The sequence below is a fragment of the Musca domestica genome, unplaced genomic scaffold (assembly GCF_030504385.1).
Source record: "Musca domestica strain aabys unplaced genomic scaffold, Musca_domestica.polishedcontigs.V.1.1 48, whole genome shotgun sequence".
NCBI lineage: Eukaryota > Metazoa > Arthropoda > Insecta > Diptera > Muscidae > Musca > Musca domestica.
This window is the reverse complement of record NW_026712340.1, coordinates 1,621,605-1,627,604: the sequence shown is the minus strand read 5'-3', so window position 1 is coordinate 1,627,604 and position 6,000 is coordinate 1,621,605.

Below are 6,000 nucleotides of genomic sequence, written 5' to 3'. Positions count from 1 at the left end.
ATTGTGAAAGCTACTGTCGTTTTTCTATTTTGTTTGTGCGGATCTTAAGGGTCTTTAATCGTCAATGTCAATATGAATGCGACGTAGGAAAAAAAAAAAAACTAAAAAGAAAACATTACAAAATTGAAGTCTTTGAAAGTAATAATAGCTGTATTTGTTTATTTAGTTTTAAAATTTTAATTTGGTATGTAAGTAAACTTGAAAATTATCGGTCTGGGCCAAAGCATCTAGGAGGAAGGGAATATATTAGACGAGGATAAATGCTGATATATAAAGGCATATTGTCGCTGATTTTGTATTGAAATATACTCCGTTTAAAGGCTAATAGCGCGTTGCAGTCCTATGACTGCAACATGACGTATAAACTTATATTTAATATGTCAAATTTTTTGTTTATGTGTGTGTATTCCTTCCAATAATAAAACAAAAATATTCGGAAAGCATTCAAAATCCAATGGTTTTCAAAATGCTTATTGCAACACATGTATCGACAAAATCTGCAGTTTTTGTACCGAAATAAATCTTTAGAGGTATATAAAACATGACTTTAAAAATAAATGTTTATCTTTTTTTCAGTTTTCGCGGCATTCAATTGATTATTCAAAATAAATGAAACAAGTTGTTTGGTTTTTGATTGTTTTAATAGTAATTCTGACATTACAAGCCAAACAAGTAGACCTCTATACTTGCAAATTTTCAAAGTTATGGTGGGAATACATAAAGCGCTTATCTGGCTGGCTTAAGTCATCGGCTGGCTTCTTCGGAAATAAACAAAGGATCCTAAGGCCAAAATCGAACTAAGTCAACCTAAAACTCCTTTGCTATCTACGAAGAAGCCAATCGCTTTATGTATTTCAACCCTTAGCCTACCTTGTCTTTATTGTTCCATGCTTGAAGGTACATTTTTGATGCACCCAGTTCAGCTGCTCTTCTCAGTGAATCGGAAACTGAACCGCTGCTCTTTTATAAACGGTAAAAGCTCGTTTCGACTATACACATGATAGAAGAATATAGTTAGACGCATCCACCATGGTAGAAGAATACAAGTAGACGCATCGACACAGCTGCTGGGACAATGAACTGTCAAATAAATTTTGCAATTGAAATTTTTGAATGGATAAAAAATGTGATGGATAAATAATGTGATTTTTTATCCACTCCAAAGTACGAAGACGCAATTGCCAAAAGTATTTTCATTGAAACGTCTTGTTTTCTCTTTAATTTCATTACTATGATTTGTTTTGTATGCTTTGCTCTGCTTTTTCTCTTAGATGTTTGCAAATTCGCCACCAAAAAAAATAAACAAAGGCAAATTATTATTCGCCTCAGAAGAAATAAAAAGAATAAATAAGGCAATTTGCCCTTTACACGACCTAATATATGGGTCGTGATCTTTTACTTACATTTTAAAACAGGGCCCAAATCACCGCAGTCGAAATCGAGTACTTCGGCATCGCAACATTCGGGCAGCGTGTGACGGTTTCATTGGCCGTTTGAAGGCCTTAATTCGTGCCAAAGGTGACCAATTAGAACAAATCTAAACTTATTCTAAAATTTGATGCTATTTCCGACATTTGTTGTTCGTTGGTAATGGAATCAGTTGAGAACGGCTGAACCAATGTGCATAACTTAAACGTTCGTCATACCCCGAGTTAGTTTTATAAAGAAAAAATATTGACCACGCCTACTTTTACGCCCACTATTTCGATTTATCTAAAATCCTTATATTTGCCAAATAATGAAGATTTTGATTTAAAAATTATTACACGACATACTGTAGACTTTCCCTCCAATTCTAAGTATTTATTTGGAAGCTGAGGAACTGACCACGCCTACTTTTTAATCTATATATAAACCAATTGTTGTTCGTTGGTAATTAAATCACTTGAGACCGGCTGGATCTATTTGGATATATTTTTTTAATGTTCGTCCTACCCCGATTTAGGTTTTTATGCAAAGAAAAAGTGACCACGACCACGACCAATTTTGCGCCTATTTTTTCGATTTATCTAAAATCCTAATATTTGCCAAAATCATGAAGATATCTGTTCCACAATTAGTATACGACGTAATCTTGACTCTTCCTCTTGAGAACTCAAAATGCTAAATTCATTGGGACTTCAATCAGTGAAATACCGAATATGGAGATGCACTGTAATATGCGGACAATACAAAATAGTGGAGTGAATTGAAAATATAGTAAGAAAAGGAAAATTCTTCCGAACCTTTAAAAGTAACCATAAATCATAGAATTACACTGCGCCGCAGACAATCTTGGGGTAAGGAAAATTTTCGATTGGTAAATAAAAATCCGCAAAGAGAGGTACCGGGATCTAACTCTTTTAGAGTCCATTTTATATAGCTTAACAATACACAAAAGGTCGCAAATATTTTGCCCAATACTCCGCAAAAGTTACGATAATGTTTTAAATTTGACGCAATACTAGGGGTTACATGAGGAATCATTTGTACAAAATATATATCAGGTTGGTCTACATTGTGATATAGCCTCTTTCAAATTCCTCAAATGTTGGTAATTTGAGATTTTAGAAAGAAAAACAAATTCTTTCAAATAATCATAAGTATAGGACCATGCTTCATTATAACTCTTATGTGAAGGTGTCCGGTGATTTTAGCTATTACAGGGGTTTTGATCACATTTTTCAATTGATTTTGCCCTTATTTGGCATCTAGCTTCTGGTAAAAGACCTCTTCGCGGAAATTATTCAATGTCAATATCTCGGAGTAGGGCTCATATAAAAGTACCTCCTGATTTTACCTATTTCGAGGGTTTTGATTATATTTTCGAATCGATTTGACTTAAAATCTGTGTTTATGCTACTTTGGGAGTAGAGAACCATCTTACATGGGCCTATTATAAACAGTTAATGTATACTTTGTAATGTATATGCTATATTATTTAGGGGTTTAACTCTAAAACTAAAACCTCTTACTGAAAAATAGGATCAGATTTTTTAAAAGACGTATTTATTTCTATTTAATCTAGTCATCATTTATATTTATACTAAAAATGGTGCCTCTTATGTGAGCCAGATGTGTGAATTATTATGCTTTAAAAACTATGCATTAAAGACTGAAACTTGGGCCGGCAACGCGGACTGGGCCAGCTATTTAAAAATAAAATGTAAAAATTATGGCATTTGACTTTGTTGAAGTTTTTTTATCTCACATTCAAATGAGCCTTTTTTCCTAGAATTCACTTTAAAGGAGGACAATTACGATTTGTTTTTACTACCTTCTTTTAGTTTAATCCTCTATTTCATAAAAATATACTATTTTTCTGTAAGCTCGTAAAAAATAATTTTATTATAAAATATGATTCTGTAAAATGTTAATTTATTTTTTTTAAACCTACCTTTTTTATTATAAAATATGGGTCAGTAGAATTTTAATTCATTTTTATTTTATTTATTTTTTGATCCTACCTTTCTTTACGCATTGATGTGTAACATTTTAATGAAAACGACTACAAAAGACACTGTTTTTATCGCATGCTCTTAAATCTTATTTGTCCCTAACCTATCGCAAGAATGAAGATGTTAAACTGATAACATTTTGTGTTTGTTAGGCCTAAAATTAAACGTACCTTTTTTGCAAAAAACGTTTGTCGAGGTCAGTATGCCGATGAATAAAGTAATTTAAAATTAGCATAACATTAAAAATTAGATTTAAACAAAAGACGGCGAATTTGTTTATTACACTGAATTCTTGCCAAAAAAAATCGAAAAATTAAGTTACGCCGATTTATATCAATTTTAATTACTATTGTTGTTGTAGTTTTGTATTTGAAAAATACAATAGTTTTGAATGAATTGTGATTTCATAGTTGGCACAGCAAAGCGTTTTTGTTTTGTTCTGTTATTTTTTAATGTAAATACCGTATGACACTTGCGTACAGATTCGTATTAAAACCAGTGATTTATTATGGCTAGGTAGGGAAAAATGTAATTGTACTGCTCTTGTCTGCTAAACTCGCTCACATTTCTAGTTAAAATTACTACAGCTCGCAGTAATCCGTTACTGAGATTTCTCACACATACAATGCAATGATTTTTTTTTGTAATAATGTATAAAAAATCTTAAGATGTATACAGGGTGAGATAAAAAACTGCAACAAAGTTAAAACGCCATAATTTTTATTTTTTTTTTTTTAATTTTATTGAATGAAAGTAAATAGTATCAGAAATAGCATCAAATTTTAGAATACGTTTAGATTTGTTCGAATTGGTCGCCTTTGGCACAAATATTGGCCTTCAAATGGCCAATGAAACCTACACACGCTGCTCTGCGGTATTTTGGCCCATTCCAGGCGAAACGCTTGGTTGAGGTGAGGCCACTTTGGTATTTTTTAGTGCCAAACTTGCTTTCCAAAATGCTCCAGATACAATAGTCCGACGGATTGGTATCCGGAGATTTTGGTGGTAAACACGATCATTTTCTATGTTTACAACTGCTGGACAAGCAATGTTTTCTCATCGGAGAAAATCAAATTCTGCAGTTCACCACTTTCGGCCAAGCGAAGAAACTGTTTAGCTCTTTTGAGTATATTTTCTTTCATTTGCGGTGTAAGTTCTTGCACCTTTTGGAATTTCATAGGCTTTACCCGAGCTCGTTTTTCAATATTTGCCGAATAGAATATTGCGATATGTTCAGATCACGACCAGTTTTCGGCCACTACGACGTGGGTTTCGATCAAGTCGCTTCTTTACTTTTCGAACCATTTTTGCTGATGTCCACTTCCTTGACGTCGGGCTACGCTATCAGTATCAGCCAAATATAAAAAACGAATTCCACCACGAATAACTTTTTTTCTGGAAAACTCTCACCAAAATGCTTTTGTACCCTTGTAAACAATATAATAATTTTAACAATTGTCGGACGAGTGGCTTAGAAATGACAGCAGTCTGAAATTGGTTGTAGTTTTTTCATCTCACCCTTATGCTCTACATTATTACTTATCAAAGGGTAGCACAAAGAGAAAGGTATTGAGGCGAACTTAACGTGATAAAGCTTTATTGTGTATCAAAATTCCTGGGTTTTGTTGAAATGTAGAGTATTTGGTAAAATTCGGAATTGGTAACTTCCAGAATTGTTACCGATCTAAATAAAATCTTTGAGTTACCTACACCACCACCACAGTGTCACCAATGACATATCATAGCAAAAATCTAAAATTAGTTACTGAATTAATCTCCGCATTCCCAGAAAATTCGATTTTATTTTTCCGAAAAATAATTATTATTTAAACAAAAAGATAATATGTACATAGAAGCTCATTCTCTCAAAAATCGTCATTACCGTCATTTAAAATTAAGATCGAACATTAACTAGACGCGTGTTTCATTTCAATTTTCATTCATCGATTAGATTATTTGTGTTTGTTTTACGAGCTTCGTCAAGAGAGCTCTTACAGTATTAAGCTAGGAACACAATTGGAGCGAACGACGAATTTCGCCCTACGCGGCGACAAAATGAGCCGCGAAAATTCGTCGTATGGAACACAATACCGACGAAATTATAAAACAGCTGATGAAGTTGTTTACTTTTTGCTCATTTGTTGACTACAATGAATTATACACGAACACATAATTCTTTACGTTCTCTATTATAATTTCACTTATGTCCATCTTCTCTATTATAAATTCACTGATATCCATCTTCACTTAGGCGCAAGTACACAAATAAATAAACAAATTAATTATGTTTTTTTTATACGAGTAACAGATAGTAGAGTGACCATAACAAATTTTAAAGTAAAAAGTAACTTTATTTACTAAAACACATAAAATTCGTACAAGTATGGCCACCTTGTACTGTTTTGTTCGCCGGTCGCCGGCGTATGAAATAGAAATAAAGCTAATTGAGTTCGCGGCGACCGACGAAATTTTCGCCGGTGCCGTGATTGTGTGCACTTCCATATACACATATGTGTTTTATTTTTGACGACGAACATACGCCGCGAAAAAATTCGTCGTTCGC